The sequence below is a fragment of the Cibotium barometz genome, chromosome 42, assembly GCF_041138505.1.
Source record: "Cibotium barometz isolate CiBa-2024 chromosome 42, ASM4113850v1, whole genome shotgun sequence".
NCBI classification, from domain to species: domain Eukaryota; kingdom Viridiplantae; phylum Streptophyta; class Polypodiopsida; order Cyatheales; family Cibotiaceae; genus Cibotium; species Cibotium barometz.
This window is the reverse complement of record NC_141087.1, coordinates 24,451,692-24,475,312: the sequence shown is the minus strand read 5'-3', so window position 1 is coordinate 24,475,312 and position 23,621 is coordinate 24,451,692. Positions and strand designations below refer to the sequence as shown.

Genomic DNA, 23,621 nt, shown 5'->3' with positions numbered 1-23,621 from the left:
CTTTTCGAATTTCTATTTCAGGGGAAACTATTTTAGACACTAGGAGAATTTTTATATCGAAAAATATCTCAATTTTGGATTACCTCCTTCTAGACATTTTCTCTCTCTAGGTCAAAACAGGGTAAAATAGAATCTTTCTTTTATTTCAAAGAGGGGAATAATTACAAGATCAAAAGAGGAGGTTATTACACCTCTACACCTCAAAAGCTGGAGGGAGGAATCTTACATGTTTACTAAAACAGCTAAAGGATTGGTCGGCATTGGCAATTCCATCCTAGCACACCAACTCGAGCAACAAGAAGAAGTAGTAAACTACCACAACATATAGCTGGAGTAAGTGCAACCAGACATCCTTACTCCCAATGCTATGAGATTTAAAAAAAATATAGATACAAACTCGGTACAAGGAGCCCTCAACTATCTACATAACTGCATGAATGATTGCTTAATACTAAAGAATAGCATAGAGATGTCTCAGGAGAACCAGCCAAAACTCCACGATCCTATAGACATCGACGTGCTCCTTCAGGCTGTAGGGGACAAGGCAAAGCCCCCTCTGAGCACATAGAGGTAGAGCCAAGGTCCAATGTGGAGGTTAACATTGAACATCCCAAGGCTGATGAGGTAGAGCAAGCTAAAGAGACAGAGCCGAAGCCTAAAGAGAAAACAGATGAGAAGTAGATTGCAGAGGCTGAGGTGAGACCTAGTACGGAGGCAAACAATGAAGAACCTAAGTCTGATGAGGATGCCAAGGCTAGTGGGGATCCCAAGCTTGATGAAAATCCCAAGCCTAATTTACCTGATGTAATGTAACCAACTCAATTTTAAGAATTGTTTCTATTAGCTATTTTTGTCCCTTAACAATGATTATAAGCTTCAATCATATTCAGACTAATTAGAATCATGTCAATAATGGTTCCAAACATCGAGGAGGCTTATTATCTTAGATGTTAATGGATTGCTGATCAAAAGATAGCCCAAGAGCTTTGGACCAAGTGCTACATGGAATTACAAAGTCAGAGAAATGCATGTCATGCTAAGGCCCAAACTATATCAATTTATCAACTTTGTAACTAAGCACTTTAGATTGGCTATATGGTCCTCAATGATGATGCATAATTTGAGGCCTCTTGTCACGCTAGTTTTGAGAGAATCTAAGATTGAGGAAATAGAATTGTATTTTGTATATGACCAAAGGCACTGTTACATTGACCCATGTGTTTTTCATCCCAACAAACCTGGGGTGCCCTTACTCATGAAGCGCTATGTGGATATCCAACACCCATATAATCCCACAAATACATTATTAATTGATTATACCCCTGAGAAGGCTATGTACAATCCCATGGGAACATGGATATCACCCTTTCCTTTTTGAAGGTAATGTAGATGATGTTTATTTGGAAGAACAATTGATTCCATATTTAGATGGATTGTACAAATCAAAAGACTCTGTACAAGATTATGTAGTAATGAGAAATCCTTTTTTGTAATGTAATGTTTTCAACTATTCTATTCTCACTCAAGTAATGTGTCTTGGATAATAGTATACATTATATTGTTTGAAAGTACTGCATCGAACAAAAGGCTCTTGATTAGTTATGTTGAAAGAGTACAGTCAAATTTGTAATGTCAAGTAGGAGTGTCATTAACAAGATAGACTTGATTAATTATGTCAAAAGAGTACATTGGAGTGGGCATTGTCAAGTAGGAATGATCTTAACTGTGTTACCCAATTCTTTACATTGTATTAGTCGCTCCCTTCTAAGGTAGACCTTTCTTCCATTGTGAATGAAATTAAAGTGTGCCGGCGTGTCTTGCAAGGATTCTTTGACAATAGCTATTGTAAATTACATTTTCCTCGTATAGAAACAATTGTCACCAATGTTGACGCTTCATCAATCACTTCAATGTCTATGACTTTGTCATCCATTGCACTTGCGGCTTCCTGATCCATTGGTACCAACTCTCCATTGATGTAACGGGACTTGCTATACCAAAAGGACTTGCTATACCAAAAGGACAAGATAAAAGTTTGAGTTGCAATCATGTACTTCGTAACTATTGTCTCCAGTGCAATGTTACAATGGATATCGTCAAAAACTTTACTCGGCCATCCCTTATCAAGAAGTCTTGCTAAGAGAAATGTGTCCAAATCTTTGCAGACAAGCCTGGTTCTCCCTATCTTCACCTGAAATAAGCTAAAAAGTTCCACAAACATAGTAATTGGTAGGTAAACAATAATTTTTACTACACGAGTTGGAATGCTCCCTCGTATAGGGAGCCTTTCACATCCTTGAAGAGCTTGCTCTTTGCTGACTCCATTATTGAGGGGTCTGGGATAGGCCAATCCATGTAGTTCCACTTAGCTTGCAAAGGTAGCTCTTCCAAGCCGCCATGATTGTGTTTCTTGTTGAGAAGATGGTAGAAATGATCATAGAAAAATATTCATGTATCTACAAGGCTTTTGTTGCTCCTTCCCTTATACTATAGCCGACCAATGTGTGCGCGAACCACATTCATAATTCCAATGATGCACTGACTGGCTCCCACTTGTTGTATGATGAGGGGTACACATCTGCAACCATAGACGTGGACAGTTTACATAGTTCATTAGACCATTATGAGAAAATGAAAGATAGACAAGCGATAGATTTACTTACAGTTTTGTCTATGCGAGGGAAATTTTATGTCATCTGGATTCTCAAGCACAAGCTCATCTGGAAATTTTATGTCATCTCGATTCTCAAGCACAAGCTCATTATGCATATATATATGCTGCATTAGGACTTCCTTGATGGTTATCCTTCCAGTCTCTATCTTGAAGTCTTTTACTCTTCCTTTCCATGATGCCCTAAATGTATTCTTGTTGTTGCTTGTCTTTCTTTTCTTCCTTGACTGCATAAGGACCCATGTGCCCTTGGTGATTAGCACTTCAGTCCATTGATTTTGCTACAAAGTGTCAAATACATTTGGTATGTTGGTTGGATCCTCATAGCTATTCGACGGATAATTATTGAATGACTAAGGATAAAACTAAGGGTTAACACCTAGCAAAGTCGGTGGGCAGTTTGCCCTGAGACAAAAGTCAAACCCACTTGACAAGGATGAGTATAGATAAAATCGAATTCTGTAACTTCTTCAAAGAAATCCCCCTAAAAACCTAATCCAGTTCTATTTAAAGGGTATGTAAAATCTATATCTATAATATCGGTTGCTAGATGTGCTTGCCTATAGGACTCTGGATTGCCAAATTCTTGATCATCTTCTATCTTCTCCTTGGCTTCCGACTAGTTACTCTGACCATATAGTCAGGTAATGGCAACTCGGCGTTGTGCGCTCGAGTCGCTCCTCTAGAAGACTAACTCTGACCCTTTTGTGCAAATTCTTTGAATCGACTTGATTGCTCTACACTTTTTCACTGTGATCATTTGGGGGTTGTTGACACAATGGTGGAAAATCCTTGCTGAATTGTGCATTCTCTGCACTATCCGGCCAACTTGAAGGAAGAGAGAAATTATTGGAGTACAATGTTTCCACTGCCTATAATATACATGTTGTGCATCTCTGTATCTCCTTCTCTAGCACTTATACTGAACCCCGGAGTTCTCCTATCTTTCCTTCACTTTCGTTGACATATTCCTCATGCTCATCCTATAGTTTTTGAAGATTTAACATCCCTAGATTCTTTACTGTGTCTTTGAGTTCTTTATTGGCTATAGTTTTTAGTTCAGTTTATTTATTTTGGCCAAATCTTAAACTGTGTTATCTTTCAACTATGCATTGCGCTCCTCCAATTGTTGATTTGCCAGCTTTAATGCTTCACCTTCATTTTGAGTTGTTCTGCATTATGATGAAATGCTTGTGCTTACTCTTGAATCAAGACATATTGCGTCTGGAGTTGAGCTAGCACTAGATCTTCGGACGGGGACCAACTTGGTCTCCTTTGCCTTTTCTTGTAGACTACCCTTGATGGGTGAAAGCATGGATAGGTGGATCAAAAAGCAATGTCATTGACATTCCTTGTTGGCCGATAAATATCATGAAAAGTTCATGCAGAGTTATTGTCATGCCCGATCACCCTCCATACGTGCTCTCTCTCTCTCTCTCTCTCTCTCTCTCTCTCTCTCTCTCTCTCTCTCTCTCTCTCTCTCATATGTTTATCTTGTAGATCTATGGAGATGACATGTGAGCTCTTTTTTCTCTTGTGCTCAGCTTCTTCATCTCCGTCCTTGTGGCTCACAAGAGTTGTGTTACATTCATGAGCTCTTTCTATCTCTTTGCTGCACACACACACAAAGTGTGTCTCCCTCCACTTATCTCCTTGTGCTCTCCTAATGTTTTAGGTTGATGAAACTTGTCGAGTATGGTTGGTCAAGGTCAAAATGGTCGAGTAGTACTTTCACCTCATTTCAGGATGAATATTGATGGGGGCATACAATGGGACAAGATTTGTTTTTGCACAATGCAGAAGCATGAGAAAAGGGAGGCAGGGTTATTCTTGGTTAGGAAGGAACTTAGAAAAAAAAGGCAGTATTGGGCTACAAAGAAAGGGGAGCATCGGCAAAAAGCCAAGGAGAATTGAAAGGCTGAAGAGAATAGGTCCATCAATGAGAAGGAAAGAAAGAAGATTTGTAGAGTTCTAGCTAACTCCTGTTACAAGCAGATAAAGGGCCTTGACAAAGCTTCTCGTACGCAAATATTTGAAGAACTCCTTCTTCATCCCAATTTCAGGGATGTTCAAACTGAAGGAATGGGTTGCAAAGGAGCTGTGCTGGCTAACATTCACAACACTTTGACAAATGTCAAAGTGCCCCATTCAAAAGATGAGCTTTTCTTGAAGAGTTCATCTCTAATGATGGTACTCAATGGTAATGGTTTCAATGGACATGGTGGCAACAACAAATCTATCAGCTTTTTAAAGGTATCAAAAAACTTTAGATATCCTCTAGAGAAACCTCTGTGTAGCCAATGCTCACCTACAATTAGAAGAGGATGGAGTCTTGCCCTTGAAAACATGCCAAACATAGCAACCTCAAAGGAACATCATCACACACGAGGTTAAATGTCTTGTTTTTGAATTTTGGATGCTGGAGACACGAGTCTCCCCCAACAAATAAAATGTTTGTAGCAAGAGGATGGGGAGATGTGCTATTGTAAAGCATCCCATACATTTGCTTTGATGAGCCTCGGGTCTGTACTCTACTTTTATCAAAGAAACAGTAAAAGCAATCCTAAAGCACCTTAAGGCACTCTCAAACTTATATAAAGTAGACTTAAAGTACTTTACACTGGCCCTAAAACACCTTTAACATATTTGAAGCACTTTTAGGTGGTCCTAGAGAACTTTCAATAGTAGAAAAGAACTTGTAAGTAACACTCTCAAACTTCCAAACAATGACATCACCAACAACATATTTAATACGACTCCAAATGCCACCAATGGCAACAACAACAACAACATAATGTATATCTAAATGCCACCAACAACAACACCAATAACATTATGAGAAAGACAACAGGTATATAAAATCAACACTTCCATTAAACCTTAGAAAAAGTACATGATAAAAGAGAAGCACATAATTATGAGAAGTCCATTACACCTAAATTCTACACTACATTTTTTTGAGCTCGTTGCATGAGCTATGTTTTCTTGCATGGAGGTGATAAGACGATTCTCCCTGCAATATTTTGATTGCTGCAAAATCTTCTCTTGAAATTTATTAATGTTGTCTTAAGTGCACCCACCACCACACTCTTGTATGCCACAAAAAAGATCTGTGACATACTACTTTCTACAAAGAGCAATGTAGTATGCATCTTGATTATTTTCATATGTGAGTAGTAATAACATGTCATTGACTATATTTATTAATGTTTCAGGTCTAGCCATTGAACATAAACCTGTGCAAATTAATTACTTTTATTAAGCATTGATGGAGTCTCCCACATAATAAACTATGACTCTATGTAAATCAACCTAGTGACTATGCACTAATCGTATTCAACATATTGCTAATGTGCACACTTACTCAACATCTATGCACTACTCTTGCAACTTATTTCTCTTTCTAATAACACTCTAATCTCTCTCTCTCTCTCTCTCTCTCTCTCTCTCTCTCTCTCTCTCTCACACACACACACACACACACACATCTTTCATGCATAATAAACTATGACTCTATGTAAATCAACCTAGTGACTATGCACTAATCGTATTCAACATATTGCTAATGTGCACACTTACTCAACATCTATGCACTACTCTTGCAACTTATTTCTCTTTCTAATAACACTCTAATCTCTCTCTCTCTCTCTCTCTCTCTCTCTCTCTCACACACACACACACACACACACACACATCTTTCATGCATTCTATATACATCCCACACTCATCTAGTCTCCCCCACGTAATAGATAGATATGGCCCAATGAGGAATACACCTAAAATGTAGTTTTGGTTAAAACATTTACTACAAGGTACTTCATACAATACAAGTACCTTTTCACCTATGAAGACATCTCCTCAATCGTAGACGTGTAGCTCAGGGGGTGTCTTACCAAAACAAGAAGGGCAAGAGATGATGATGCTCTTATCCATGTACCGCTACCCTTTCCTTCGTACCTTTCCTCTTAGTTCCTTAACTTGAACCATGATTTAATACCATGAAAATATTGGGGGTGAAGAGAGATCTTGATCTCTTATAAGCATACACATACTCTCAAAACAATGGATAAGACATACACACAAATAGAAGGCTGAAATCTTCTGAATTTCCTTGTTTCTCTGAAAATAGATCTACAAAAGATAAGTCAAATCCAATATAAGTACTAGAGTACTATGTACATAATGTGAACATGCTAAGTAGGTCAAGAAGCTGCCAAGATAAGTATGCCATACCTCATAGAATCATTGGGGTAAAGATCCGTCATGTCAACTATACCAGATGCGCCAATGGTATAAAGGCATTAGGGGAAGGTTGAGGTCTATGGGGGGCCTTTAAGCTGCCATGAGATTAAGGAGATGATTAGTGTGAAGGCCAATAGGAAAAATACATGTGTACAAAAACGTTGGGTTGATTAAGAACCTAAATCTTGTGGTCAAAGGTAGAATCTTACCTTTTTCAGATCTGCCAGCAAAGAAAATCTTCAATATCCTTTTTTTAAAGGAAAAGTTTCAAAAAGTTACCCCCCCTCACTTCCCAGGGGCGTGTTTCTCTCTCCTCCATTTTAGACTAACCCACTTTCCCCATCTACCACACTCACTACACCCTCACTTGCAGCCCTATCTTCATCTCCAACTTGAGGAAAGCTCTTTGCTACCACCTACTCAGAGAAAGTCTGCTATCAGCCTCTCTCTCTCTCTAGAGGAAGCTCTGTTATCAGACTCTGTCTCTTTCTCTCTCTCTCTCTCTCTCTCTCTCTCTCTCTCTCTCTCTCTCTCTCTCTCTCTGCAAGCAGGCACCTAATGCAATCTCTCATTAGCTTTCTTTTGAGGAAAGCTCTTTGCTACCAGCTACTCAGAGGAAGCTTTGTTATCAGCCCTTCTCTCTCTCTTTAGAGGAAGCTCTGTTATCAGACTCTCTCTCTCTCTCTCTCTCTGCATGCAGGCACCTAATGCAATCCCTCATTTGCTTTCTTTTGAAGGTCTAGCTTTATGTGTGTGTGTGCATGTGTGTGTGTGTGTGTGTGTGTGTGTGTGTATTGTGTGTGTGTGTGTATGGATTTGCAGCAAACTTCTTTGAAGCTTTAGCTAGCTCTCTCTCTCTCTCTCTGAGCAGGTATTTACTTTTTTGCCATATTCTTAACATTCAATTTCTTTTCATTTGGGCCATCTATGGCTCTTCAGTGTGTACGCCGGCCATCATCCACTATCGAGTCCATGGCTATTTCCAAAGTACAGGAGGATGATGAAGGTTATTGGATTCCTACCGTTTTTAAGCGGTTCATGTGGATAACAATGCAGCCCAGTTTGAGGGGTGCACACAAGGTTCCTCGAAGGCACATGGCTTCCACAAGCCATCACTGGAAAGGAAGGATCTTAGAATTCAAAGTTTGCAACAAGGATGGAAAGCCGCTTGCAAAGGTGCAACATGTTTACACCTCAAGCCAAATACATCTTGAAGATGAGAACTCACCACGGTTCCCAACTAACTTTAAGTTTCAGAACTTGTTTAATGTTTCTTTGCTTTAGAGAAATGCTTGCATGAAGACTATGTGAATATCAAGAACTCCAATGTATTCTATTGTATGCAGATGTTTTCCCTTCAACATGTGTGGAATGGCAGCCTCCTCTAGAATATTTTACAGGGACTTTCGAAGCATGTCATGTTGATCTAGGTAGGCTTATGTATGCTGGGGAAACAAGTTCTGAACTTGCAAATAGAGGAGTATTTTTTATTGCTGCAACATATGTTGTGCCACAGAGGGGAAGGTTTGGAGCACTTGAGCCAATTTCTCCTCCTACACTAAATAGCACGGAATGGCCCATTCCAGACCCCACCACAATGGAGAGCTTTCAGCACAGGATTTTCCATGACATTCAGTTAAGCCTAAAGGCTGCATATGGATCCCACAGGATAAGTGTATCTCTTTTCATGCCTTTACATGTGTTTATTGCTATTTTCAAAGCAGGCAAGTTCCATCGCACCCCAACAATGTGGATAAGCAAAGATGGGGCCTTTGAAGCTCTAGATACATTTCTAAAAGGTGATTGGACCACCAAGGTGGCAGAACATCAGGGCGATGTAATAAAGTGCTCAGCGGTAATGTCAATGGTAAGATGTAGGTATCAGATAGGCAAGCAAAATCTAACTATGGTGTACCCTATTAGAAGGTGGAAATGCTCGCATGGTGAATGGGAAGCTTTGGACTCTAATCTCTATGCTAGGGAGGAGGTAGAACTTCATATTGAAGTTCACCCAGGAGAGGAGCATACAGTGGTAGTTAATGATTGGAATTTTGCTCAGTTGAGAGATCGTATTGCCATGTCCTTTAATGTAAGGAACCAATTCAAGTTTGTTGTTTCTAATTGACCCATGCGTCACACGTCAGAGAAAACATACACTCTGTGTGTCATTGGAGCCCCCTAGGGTCCTTAGCTTGAAAGACTGTTAAGTTGCAGACTTAGGTAACATTTTGAGTGATTTTTGGCGATAATTTGTAGCGGTGTACTTTTGAATACAAAATTATTTATTGCAGCATAGCCCCAATGTCCTCTGTATTTCACTGCAATTTGGATTTTAATTTTGTTAATTTTAAAATTTTTAAGTATGTTCTATAAATTTATTAAATGTTATAGTGGAATGCTTTATAAGAATAGGTTTTACTCTATAAAGCTCAGTTCATTCTTCTTAAGATCTTGCAGTTTCTATTTCCCTTCAATATCTCGCCATGGCTTCAAGCTCTAACTCGCTACGCGCAAAGCTTGAGAAAATTGGGCTCTCAGCAGGTGCAGAGGTCAGAACATCGCCATTTTTGAGGGGGGTGATTAATATGCAGAAAACTATAGACCTTCACGCAAAGGCTTTTCAAGAGCAGGTCCAATACATGAATGATGTAGTGGCACAATATGTCATGCAATTGCCTGAGTCCACCACTAAATGGGTTCCAGTGGACTTAATCAGGCATCTGTACCATGGTGACAAGTCGTTCCGATTCAGGCTCAACCGATTTTTGAAAGGGCTTACATCTAGCAATTACAGGGTTGAAGATGATGACACCGTTTATGAATTGCAGGTTGGTAATGTAGGCACCACCTTCCTTTCATGGGATATGACGTTAGCACTGTTTCTGCAAGAAGCCAGGGATACAGAAAAAAAGAAGGGAAAGGCAGTGAGTAAAGAAGTAGCTCTTGTGAAGGAATCCTAAGGCGAGGTGGAAGAGGTTTTCTCAGAAGAAGTTGAAGCATCCATGGCCTTGGTGCTTCTCCAACAAGGGTCAATTGAGGATGAAGAGCCTCATCGTGACCTCGAAGGGGATGAAATTGTGGAAGAGATCCCTGAGTTGGGATGTAACCACTTTGAATCCCATCATCATGGATAACAAGGAATTTCTTTTCCTTGATGACATTTGTAAATCCTTGGGGTTAAGGGAGGATGAGGCCCTAAGCATATTAGCAATTGGGTCTGGTTTCTGCAAAGAAGACACACTTGAGCAACAGACTACAGGTGTACAGATTGATTTTGATGACCATGATCTTACCAAAGCGCTAGCATTCCAAGGTTATGATACAGAACATACAATTGAGGAAACTGTTTCCAATGCTCTTGTTGCTATAGAAAATGTAGCAGCAGAGTACGAAAGTGTCCCTCAAGAAGCATTTCAACCACATAAGCGCTTGCATGTAGATACATCAGTTGAGCAGCGTGGAAGCAGTATAGACATATGCAACCCACGCATTAGCCAATGTGATGATGACATTGAGGTGGGGTTAAATCAAAGTCGTGCCTTCATATTTTTAAGTGAGTTATTACTAACATCTGATCTTTTTCTCTTGTAGAAAGCTTATATTTTTGACAAGTTTGTTGCACGTGGAGGTGGAGTTCGTGTGCAATCCGATGGACGAGACACCTCCCTGATTCATTACCTTCCTAGCCTCTCTCCATCATTTATTCGAGTAATCCATTTAGAGTACTCTGAGGAGGCACAAGCAGAGCTCATCAAGTGTAAAGCTCTAAGTGGGGTTCTCACCGAAGATGGGCTAGCAAATAATGCAAACAAATGTATACTTATTAGCAGGGAGGCAGCTATGTATACATTTGCAGGCAACTACACCGGCCATGTGCTAAGCCATTGTGCTACATCAATCTCCAAAGGTGTAACCAATCCTATTATTATAGCTAATAGCCTAGGTGAGAAAGCCACGCAGAGTGACGAAGCTAAAGAAGCTCTCAGAAATCTTCTCAGGAACTTGTAATTTTCTTTCTACGAAATCAATACAAAATGTATACTTTTTTAATTGTAATGTTTTTAAGAATTCTGAACCATTTCTCTTGTTTATTTGTTGTGTCAGCACTGTGCCCTATAAACTTTTGGCAGGCATGTGAATGTGTAGGAAATTTCATTGATAATGATCAAATATTTGTTCTTTGAATGTCACTTAACATCCAGCTGAAATCTGGCAGTACAAAATCTGAACAATTTTAAAAAAATCAAAATTTTTTATGTTTTTTGATGTTTGTAAGCATATTTTTCATCAAAAAAGTGCACATAATGCTGGAAAGAGTACAAAAAAGAAAAAAACAAGCCTGTGCACTACGGCACGAATTTATGCCTTTCAAAGTTTAGGACAGGCTTAAATTTGCGCCATAGCGCACAGGCATCATTTGATCATTTTTTCACACATTAATGCATTGTGTGCACTTTTATTGATGATTACTCTGCCTAGAAACATCAAAAAAAAAAAAAAACTGTTGCTTTTTTAAAAAATGTTCTATCTAATGACAGACTTCACCAGGTGATTTTGAGCCCCAAATAACTTTTTTTTTTGTCCCTGAGCTTTTCTATGGCCTTATTGAGCTTTAAGCCTTTTTTTTGGACCTAAAATAAATTCAATTTAATTTTGTTTCTGCACTATGTAAGGATCCTTTGTTCAATGCCAACAACAATACCACGTATAGCAAGATAATGTTTCACAATCACCTTATCAATAATATAAATTTTGTTCCTGTTTAACTAAGGCTCCTAATACATGATCAACAGTTTTACCCATTCAAACAATAGTACAAGAAATGAAATGTCTGCTTTTATAACACAGTTGAAACAAATGAATACGTTGGTTAATGAGTCATTGACAATATCTTATAGATTCAAAAAAATGTATTACAATGTTCGAGATTACAAAAGGCACAAAGGCTGCCGCACCTAAAAGCTTAATCCTATCCTATAAATCCTTTCTTATGGAGCGCTTTATCCTGACGTAAACGTAGTGCAAGTGCCATGTCAACAGGCTTTAGGTCACCCTTTTGGCGTGAGCATGGCACAACACCGAATCTTGAAACAAAGAGACCAAAATTGTTTTTGACGCCTCTTGGAGGGCCTCCAGTGCCGTACTCTGTACCCGAGTGACCCTGTCCACTGTACTTGTTGATGACTTCTTTTACAACTCTTGCAAAAGGGGCCTTTGCCATGATGGGGTCTGTGCTCTTTTGGTACTTTCTGATTTCTCGCAGAGCCACGGTCCCCGGTTTCCATCTTCTCTTCTTGTTGGCTACAGGGGGTGGTGGTGGATGCGACCTCTCTTCCCATGGTTGTCTATCATTTCTAAATTTTTTTCGCCTTTCTTGCTCGGTTGGATCTAGATTTAGTCTTCTTTTACTTGCTTCTGCCTTCTTCTTTTCTTATTCTTGTTTTAATCTGCGTGCTTCTTGAATTCTTTGTTCTCGTCTTTCCCTCTCCCTTTGCTCCTCTTGCTCCAGTCTTTCCCTCTCCCTTTGCTCCTCCTGCTCCATTCTTTCCCTCTCCCTTTGCTCCTCTACTTGTCGTCGATCCTCCTCTTCCATCTCCACCTCTTGCTGCCTGTTTGCACATTCCTTCTTTCTCTTAACACGAATCTTTATTCTTTGTTTTTTAGGTGGAGACTGGGGCTGACGCCTCTCAAGTTCCTCATATAGTATTTGTGCTAAGAGCCTATCCTGCTCTTCACGATGGCTTATTTCCTCTGCTTCATAGAAGTCAGCAGCCTGTTGATACTGCTCTTGCTCAATACACAGAAGTGCTTCCTGGTCTTCCTCAAATGCATCCCTTAGCTCCTCTTCTAGCTGTGCTGAGGGAGTAGGGCTTGCTATTGCTCTCTTCTTCTATGCGCCTCCTCATCAATCTGGCGTTGTTGCTCTTCCAGCACACGCTCCTGCTGCTTAGCCTCTGAGAGAGGTCGGGGGAATGGTGTACGCATGGCTCTAAATGAGCCGGTGTCTCCAAGCTGCTTGGAGTCCAGTCCTGAAAACACATCCGACTGTACATCTTCCTGTCGAGTCTCTACCTCTCTGTCCATGCTTGTATGCTTCTTTTTGATACGTTTTTGCACTTGTTGAAATGCCTGTGCCGCGGTGACTGCCTGTATCAAATTGTGTGCACCCCAGACGGTACGTTTGGGTTCTCAGTTTTGCGTGCAGTGTGCTTAGTTCTAGCCATCCATTGACTTACACGAGTGAATGAACGTGAAAATGTAATTTTAAAACTCACTTTCACAGGTTTATATAGTTTTTGAAAAAAACTTATTAATAGAAAAAATCTCTAGAAATTAAAAAAAAACTTTAACTTAAAAAAGGCTACAATTTTTTAATATGGAACCCATTTTCGACCCATATGCCTCCGCGCAGCGAACCACTCACGCATCCCATGCATGGCACTTGATGCTCGCCATGCAATTGCTCGTTGGCAGATTGACATTTTTTATAACCCTTCATAGTAATGACACCTGCCCTTTTGGTTTCTGTCGGCGTCGACCTCCCAAACTGCGATAAAACCAATTAAACATCTCATGCAAGGCATTACTTTTTTCCTTACCACCTCCACCATGTCGCGTATTCTTAAAGTATGCTGCCTTAGCTTGATAATGAGAGCGCTCCATTCCTTGGGTGCTCCAAATTGCCATTGGACCATATTCGTCGAGAAAAAACTGTGCATGGGCAAATATAATGTGCTGCAACAAAGATCATATCAGAATTTTACTATTTGGCGATTAATATCAGTAAATAGATAGAAAGGTAAATACCATATAGTGGGTGATATGTGTTTCTCCCCATGCATCAACCATTTGCTGAGTAAATGTATGTATTGTAGTCTTTAAGTTTGCAATCTCCTCAGCAACAAGTGGAGCCTTTTCTAGCAATTGAATCATTTTGTCAAGTGACTCCCACAGCCTTGCCCGCTTGAGACCAAGCTCTGCATTATTCCACGATAAGTGGTGCATTCACAAATGGCCTTCCATAATTCATATTTTGTGTGACTATTGTACCCCTCGTAATTTGAGGGAAGGTGTCTTGCTTTGGACCCACCCATGCATATTTTGTTTGGATTATCCTGACCCGGTCCTGACTTTTTAGTATCCTTAGTTAACTTTACAGCACCACCATGAAGCCCCATGCTTGAAAGGACAACTTCCAACTTACTGATGCATTCGTTGCGAAGATGTTCAAGCTCCATATTCCATGCATAATTGATATGTAACTTCAGTAATTTGTCCATTATGCGTAACCTAGCATGAAGCGTGCAAATATGAACACGGAAAAGTGGAATCTCTAGTATAGGGCTCCATGAGATATCTTCTTGATCACGATTAGGCGGACAATTGGTATTACAATTCATGCTGCCATTAACCCACTACATAGGTTTCTTTGGATCTTTGTTTTGTGTTGTACTCATTGAAGGTGGTTGTACATTTTTCTTGCCCTTTGCATGAGATTTGGTCGTCTTTGTGGCTGCAACCTTGCGTGAAGCTTTGCCGCAATCAATATACTCTGATTTTGAATGGCAGCAATAAATACATGGAAAAAAAATATTTGCCCCTAGCTTGCATCCCAGCATACACTTCAATGTCTTTAAATCACCTGCCATGTGCCACTCAACTGTAAATGTTCCTACATCTTCCACATGCAAAGTTTCTCCTTTTGATTGCAATGATATGACATTTGGGATGCCTGTTCGGGTAAGGTACCATCGCAATGTATCATTCGTCTCCTCCTGTGGAAGCTCAAATGCTGACACAACCACCATATATTCTTTTCTAATTGCACTCCATAGTAATCTTTTCCCTGAGATTGACTTCCCTTGTTGGAATTTGAGGCTTGTGCACTACAGTCAAGAAGATTATCATTCTGTTCCAGATTTCCTTTGATAGCCCTGTTCATAAGTGTTAGGCTGACTCTTTCTAATTTTCGTCCTTTTACAATTTGACACTCCTTTAACACAAACACAGCCTGACCTTGGCACTCCTCAATGCTTAGACCATAATAAGAAATCATAACTCTTTGAAGGGTCCTTAAATCAATAAAGACATTGTTGTACTTGTTGTATTCAAATACCTTTGTAGTACATACAGGCAGAACATCCTCCACATGATGGTAGCCACCTAACATGTTCGCAATTTATGAGTTTGCACTTTTTCTTGCCATGGTTACATTGTATGGAGTTGGTAGCATGGGTCGAAGAAGTCCTTTAGCACGATGACCTAGTGTAAACACCCTATAAATGGCTTCATATCACATGCATCCATAATCTGTATAGGGCTTACCATATTTTGCAGCTCTCCAAAAATTTTGTTTCGGATTTGCTTAGATATTTTGCATGTGGGATCTTCTAGCAGCTTATATATGTCTGATAACTTAACAACATGTTTCAATATGCCTGCTCTACATTCCTCAACACCACCTTCATATCCCATCATATCCCCAGCAATATCTCTACATGGAACATAAATACAAAATAACATCAATATGTTTCACAAAACAGAAAGGCCTGCAAAACAATGGCAAGAATAGAAGTTGCTCGTACACGTCGTTTTCTTGCTCCACTTAGGGTTGCCAAGGTTTCTAGGGACTGACGCTTTCTTTTCCGTTGTCGAAAGCCTACTGGAAGCTTCTTCAGGCTTGCAAGGTGTCATTGCTTGTTTCGTGCATCCTGTTTGGCTGCATTCACTTTGTCCCGTTCAATATCAAAGGCCTGCTTAAGCAACAAGTTGTTCTTCTGGAGCTCCTGATTCTGAGTTTTCAAGTTGTTCACCACTTCTTCAGGCCTATCAATGTCCTTCTTGTGTTGCTCTGAAAATGTGCCTACTCCCCTTCAAGGTTTTGAACTCTCTATTTGACTGAAAAAAGATATTTCATGTCTTCTTTTGCTTTACAAATCTCTTCTTTCATTTCTTCTACTCCTTGGTGAAGAGATACGGCCTTGTCTGCACATTGTGAGAGATACTTGTAGGTAGCTTGTAACATTTTTGGATTGATTACATTGATTGTATCCAGAAAAGAAATCTTTGCGAAGCTCTGCTCTATTATTCAGTCGCATCTAAAGGATTGTGCCTTTGTTTGGAGGCTTTTCATTTGTTGCTCCTCCTGTGCTCCTTCTCCAGTGAAATTTTCTTGAACTTTATTTTTTTTGCTGTGCTTGCCTTGGGCATGAATCCAAATGCACCCCTAGAAGCTATCTATGAACCGGGCGTTCTGCAGAACTTCTTGGTGTATCATCTGAATGAACAGACCAATCTTGGTCTTTGAGTAGGGCCCAATATTCTTCAGCTCCCCCTTCATTTGTTGCTAGTACAAAATGCGAGCAATTGGCTTTCCTATAGATGCATACAGATACAAACCTATAGCTCTTTTTGATATGTATGTTACCTTGTGGGTCAAAATTATCATCTTGATTAGAAATAAAAAATGCAGTCTCTTGTGGGCGTCTTGATTATTAGCTTGTATTCCTTGCATGCACCTTTAAAGCTAAAGTAGAACTCCATATCCTCCTATGTGGGCATGTGGGACTTCAACTTCCCCTTTGAATGTGGCAAACAAATACCTGGGAGACATACTCAGGGGAGTAAATGCTATGTTTTCCTCTATAGTTTTTATTAGAGCATTCTTCTGCACTTCTAGCATCTTCTCTAACACTTCAAGACCAAGTGCTTGTTGCTGTTTCCATGGTAAAGATGTAAACTGCCCTCTCCAGCCAAGCTCTAAATATACGATTCAGGTTGACATCGAGGATAGAAAAGAGACTCTTGAACTCCACCATGACTGCTACTTTTGAGTGTGGAGGATGATGAAAGCTGAGAAGGCAACAAGCAGAAAGAAAGCAAAGAAATTAGTGATCATGCAAAGAGAGTCAAGAAAGTGAGAACTGCGAAATGAACTATGGTAAAAGATTGTAAACAAAGGATGAAATGTAGATAATAATTGCGTTAAAATGTGGTAATGATAATCCAAATGGAAAAAATATTTACTCACAATTTCACGATATTGACAATTATGAAGTTGCACAACATTTGAAGACCAGGGCGACGACGAGAGTAAAGGATGGTAAAAGAAAGACCGCCCCATTTTATGGTTATATTGGCCCAATTTGGTAATGCACAAACCAATGTATGACTGCAACATGAACTACGACACGTGGTAGATACATGCATGACAAAAACAATGTACACTGGGATAAACACTGCTTTAACCAAAAACCATTTATGGGCTTCAAAAGTTTCACACCATCCAAGGGTTGTTGCAAGATCAGGGTGTCCAGTTTTATCCAGTTTATGCTGGACTGGGACAATGCTTGGAGAGCAAATTTTGGGGTGCAAGGTACTTAAAATGAGATCAAGCAAATAATAGAAAATACGCTTGCCCTTAAATTAACCCAATATAACTTAAATTAATATAAATTAGTCTAATTAATCAAAATTAATCAAAAATATGATGAAATGATAAACAAATGATCTTTCCATACTTAGAGTGATCCAATTTATTTTTCCATAGATGTACCATTACAAGTACACTAGTCCCTATAGGTTTTAGATGATTCACATCAAAAATGTAATTTTACTAATTAGATTATTAATATTTGCAGGCCTTCTGATAGTCTGGAAGAATTTTGAAAAAGAGATCATTAAAAATCCAACCATTGGATTTGTAATTTTTACTAACCACCACATTCTACTAATGTCTCAGTATCTACCCACTCTTTTGATCTATAAGATTGAGGATTTTAAGTGGTAGCTATTGTGGGTACAAAAAGTGGCGTATATTATAACACTTTAAAGACCTTGAAATATTTAAAGAAAATAGACAAATATCTTAAAATTTTCTTGAAAAATCAAGTTAAGCTCCATATTATGTGAAGATCTAAGGTACAAAGTGGGAATCTCATATGAGTTTATATGTAAAAGATATTAGCATTTTATGGAATCAATTCAAATTTGGGACAGGGTGTATACATTGACTTTGTACCTAAGAAAATGAGGACTTTTGACTATCTAATGCTTAATCAAATTATGCAACTATATTTCCAACTTTGAATATGATGTTCCAACAAAAGAACTTGAAACAAAATTTTTTCATTTACTAGGAGAGATTAGCCACTAAAGGTAAACAAATGCCTGTTTTTTTACTGCCTGAGTGGACAAAATTGGACACCCTGATCTTGCAACCACCCCCAATTTCACTAATTCAAATGTGCCGAGTTTGGAAAATATTAGATATGGGCCCGTCCACCACAACTTTGATTTACCTAGATGTGGACCCATCTTGGAATTACATAATCAAACCGGATCATTAACATCAAAAAATTAGAAATTTGTATTTTGATTGACATAGCTTCCTCCGACGTTGGATGACATCAGATGTCCAACTACTCTACAACCGCTTTTCTTCTAGAGCCAATGAGACTGGTCCAATCGGTGTTTGGATTCTTCAGAAGTTAATCAGGTAGACACTGCCACTCTTAAGCTGTGTACCACAAATTCCATTAGAACCACTGTTTCTAGTCTATAGACCATGGAAAATGGTGTTTTTCCTATTGCTAACTTTAAGCTATCTGGAACACCTAAAGTGCGTAATACAACTTCTTATCCCAATCTGTCCAATTTTCATTGATCACTTTCTTCAACATTATCAATAAGATTTTATTGGAAGATTGTCTTGTGGATAACATATTGTGGAATTCTTATCAATAATCATATCGTGTTGAGTTAATCTTTTGTAACATACCCATCTTCACTAATAAAGAAATGTCCATGTAATAGATAAATTTATGAGTTTTTATGGTATAAAAATCAATGATTTCATTAAATGAGTCATTTCTACTTAGAATCTCCAAATTTTGAGCCCAAATTTAGAATCTGCGCGTGATTTTACCCTAATGTCGGATTTCACAGCATCCAAAACGGACACCAAAACAAGCTTATACGCAAATTTCAATCATTTTTAGTTAAAAAGCGATGACCTTTAAACCTTAATAAATGCACGACCAGGTGTTCGATTGACGAATGGTTTGCACCCCAACGACCAAGAGAACATCCCGAACAAAAAAGAAAAAATCGCCCCCCGAGGCGGTTCGACATGCAAATCGAGGGCCAACGTCCCAAATTTGGGGACCCCGTCCCAAAATTTAGACCGTACACACTTACTAGGATGCCCCTACGATGGCCGCACAAGAACCAAAGGATGGCCGCCCACTATGTGGTCCACACGTAGTACCGCTACGTGGACACCCATGCTACCCTTGACTAGATAAGGTACATGCATACCACTCCTTTCCCTGTTAATCGACACCGTACCTTTCTCCCCCAGAGCCATGCAGGCCATTGATCTACAGCCTTTGCTGGTACACCATCCTTTCGTCCTTGCTCTGCGCAGTGCCCATACCCATACCCCACAGTTATATAAACCCTCGGGGTGCTCCATGGGTAACACGCATTTTTGCGTAGCTTATGCTCTGCTGCGCCGCTGTCCGTACCGCTGAATGTCCCTGTGCAGTGTACTTGCTGTAGTACAGCTGCCTCTTACAGCCACCCCTCTCCACACCCCCTCATTTGCCACTTTTCAGATAAGGTAATTTTCCTCTATTCCCCTCTTGCTATAGGAGAGGCAATGTCCTTAACTCTTCTCCCCTCCCCCGTGTGAAGAGACTTACAGCAACCTTCTCCCCTTCAGCAAAACGTTTTTGTCTTAAGGACATCTCACAATTCCCCCCCATTTGCGTCGTGGACTTTAGTAAGAGGTTTTAGCCTTGAGAGAGGGTTCATGCGCTGTCGTCTTTTGCTCATACGGTGAGCAAACGATCTCAGAATTGAGATCTGACTAGAGCGTTTTGACCGCGAAAGCGAGCCCTACAAGACGACGTCCAAGATGGCCTCTTCCTAGAAACGTCGGAATATTGCCTTGACGAGAGGAGCACACAACAACGAGATTAGAGAAGATGCTCCCGATGCGGCTCCAACCCTCCCTTTACAAGCTCCTCAAGGAAATGGTGGCCAGGTTAGCTTGGTCATCTTTTAAAGAAGAGTTTTTCTTTAAATATTAGTGTTAATAAATGTGTATCTTTTTCTTTTAAAATAATGACATAAAATTGTATGAAGTTTCGAATTAAGTGATGATGTATTCAATAAATTACATTGAAATTGTTATCTTAAAGAGTGCAAGTTTTTCCTGGCTTCGACGCTAACTCCGTTCCGTGCTTATGTAGCTGGGCAGCGTTGTTATAGCAAAGCCCGAGAATGATAGCATGGTTCACCGATTGAGGCGAGAGATTATGATGCTGTCTAGTTCTAAGGGCCCAGGCTAGTGCAGTGAATACGTCCACCCTAGCGTGCAAACATCCCTCTCTGAGGGGTGGGAGGATCGAGCGATGGAGCCTAAGAGGGTGACAAGCCGGCTTGAGTCCTCGCCAGTGAGACGACGGGTCGATGAGGTGTATGGTACCTTAGGGTTTTGCCCAGCATGTAGAGGCTGGAAGGCTGAATTCTAGGCAGTATAAATGAAAAGAATAAGAGAGCCGATTTGGCTTGTTTGGAATTGATTCATGTATAAACTTTTTATATATATCTTGTCTTTAGCATTATTGTATTGTGGAAAAAGACTATTTTAACAAACCTTGCAAAAAGGGTCTTAATTAAGGAACATGTTTATTTATGTCAACAGTGTGGTAGGCTTAATTAGAAAACAAATTGACGCGTGAGTAGGGTGGAAAGTGGGAGGATAGAATGCCCTGACGGCACCATCCTACGGACGAGTGGACCCGATTAGTCGGGTAGCTTTCCAACAGATTAAGAGAAAGCCCTACGCTAGATAAATAGGTTCTTGGGCAACTCTATTCTAGAAGACTAGGCCAACCGCTTTGCCTTGCATGGATGAGGAAAAGAGCGTTGCCTCTAGAAATCAAGTCTAGTAGTTTCCCGATTTATGATCAATTACCCTATGGGAGATTTGATTTTTAGAAGATCACGGTCCCCCTGCTGCTGCGGGATAGGACTAGGTCGTACCTATGAATTGTATCCTTGAATCTCTACATGGTCAAGGTGTTGATGAATAGGAATTTTTCTCCAAGTTAAGACTTAGTGGACTTTCTTAAGTGTTTTCCCTATTTTAAAAGGGGGGAACCTTACAATTGGCATCAAAGCCGATCTTAGCTCCTAGGAATTGCCATTTAAGGACTGTTTTACAATGAGTGTTTTACCTAACATAATGCTAATTAATAAAAACATCCTACTAAAAAAACAAGTTGAATTGATGTTTGGATGATTGTAGGAAGAGGAAGATGCCTACTCGAAGTTTCTAGTTTTCCAATGCATCTTCAAGACTGTAGTCACTCCTCAAATTTTGAGTTCCGTGACACCATGGTGCAGATACTAGAGAAGATGTCCCTCCCTCATTTCTCTCGTATTGAAAGAGGATGGGGTAGAGATTTCTGGAATTGTGGGCCGAGATATTTCTTCATCCGAGCAGATCGAATTGGGAACCTTACCATCGCCTTAAGCGAATTCGTTGGATTGAAAAGTGGAAGATGATCCGTTTATTTTGGTTCGTCGGTACACTACAAGACAATGCTGCCATACACGCGTTTCATACATGCGATAAATTACGGGCGTGTGTATGATCACGCATGTATTTGAATAGAATCGGGCGCGTATATTTTGGCATTTAAATTCGCGTGTATATTGGCATTTATCAGCGTGTGTATAAGCGCGTGTATATACACGCAATAATACACGCATCAATACACGAATTAATACACGCATCAATACACGCTTGGTAAAAAAAAACTGAATTCCTTTACAAAATTAAAAACTATTTTCTTTAAACCATCTGATAGTACATTATAGTATATATCATTACACAATCCCACTACATGCATTTATAACAATGAAATATATTCAAAAATAAATCATGAGATGATAATTAAAAGACAACACATACAATAGAAATGTCATCAATTTAGAACGATACGGTGACGGATTGGTTAGGGTTCGATCTCATCTTCAATAAGATCCATCCTTGCCAAACGATCAACATCAATATCCATTTGATCAATTTGTAAGGCTACGATTAAATTTATTCCACTATCAATATTTTGTACTCCATTGATAATGGTATCGATGTCCTGATCATCCTCATCAACATCACCATCATCCTCAATGGTAGGGTCATTCTCATGATCATGAGAAATGGCACGCTCATCCTCATTATCATGATCATCTCTTATTTCTTGATCATCGATCACAACATCTTCATTGGCATGTTCGACATCATCTTCATTGCGGCTTGTTACGTCCTCCATATGCTCCATATCAGTGAATGTATTATACATCACTTTGGAACGTGGTGCAATAGGGATGACGTACCACCTTTTAATCTCATGCACCATTGGTAGATAGATAATCTACTCAAATACACATACTGCAGTAATTAATTAGCATATCAAAAGTCAAGGGGTACGTTGTCATGCCATGGCACGTCTATGGTGTGAAATCATGCATATGAGGCCATTAAATGCAAATCCAGATGCATGGGATTAAGTGCCATGACTTGAGTCATTATATGATGCCCATGAACATATGTTCATATTGTAAATGAGGTTCAATAAGACGAGCTGAGGCTGAGTCAGGTCTCGAAGCTTCTGTACATAAGTGTGGTGTGAATTATGGAGCTTTATGTTTATGGTAGACCTTGTAGTAGGGAACACCCTTCTCGACATGTATGGAAATGTGAGAGCATGTATGATATAAGGTTTGGTTTTCAAGAATGCCCTTTTGAGATATTGTGTCTTGGGATACCATGATTCCTGTTCTTATTCAGAATGAGCAGATCAAGGAGGCTCTGGGTTTGCTGGAGATGATGCTCCTAGGGCAGTGTTTCCTAGTATTGTAGGTCGTTCTCGGCGCACTGGTGTTATGGTGGGTATGGGACAGAAAGATGCATATGTTGGTGATGAGGTCCAATCTAAGTGGGGAATATTGACCTTGAAATATCCTAATGAGCATGGTATCGTAACCAACTGGGATGACATGGAAAAGATTTGGCACCATACATTCTTTAATGAGCTTCGAGTTGCTCCTGAAGAGCATCCAGTCTTGCTCACTGAAGCTCCTCTCAATCCAAAAGCTAATCGAGAGAAGATGACTCAAATCAGGTTCGATACATTCAATGCACCAGCTACGTATGTTGCTATCCAGGCTGTGCTTTCATTGTATACAGCTACGTATGTTGCTATCCAGGCTGTGCCTTCATTGTATACCAGTGGAAGGACAACAGGTATTGTGCTGGACTCGGGTGATGGTGTTACACATACCGTTCCTATCTACGAGGGCTATGCTCTGCCACATGCTATCCTTACGTGGCAGCTTACGTGGAGATATCCGAATTTAAAGCTACATAAAAGGTGGCGCAGTGTATTGGGAACTAGGGAAATTTTGATAATATAGCTGCAAAAGGGATGCGCGCCCGAATTCCTTGCGGGGAAAGAGAGAAAAACCAGAAAAGGGGCGCATATCAAAACGGTGTGTGTGCAGAAAATGTGAAGCAGAGCGTCATCTAACCAAGGATTTTAAAATCAAAAAGGCGACTACTGTTTATAGCTTCTTGGGGTTAGAATTAAAGATGGAATTGAGTACTATCAAGGGATATGATTTTCACATCATA

The 23,621-nt window shown here is 39.8% G+C and overlaps 1 pseudogene; it reads left to right on the top strand.

Moving 5' to 3' along the window:
- The window catches only part of LOC147614299 (uncharacterized), a 90,206-nt pseudogene extending 66,802 nt beyond the window's left edge, over positions 1 to 23,404 (top strand).
- Positions 23,405 to 23,621: the final 217 nt, after the last annotated feature.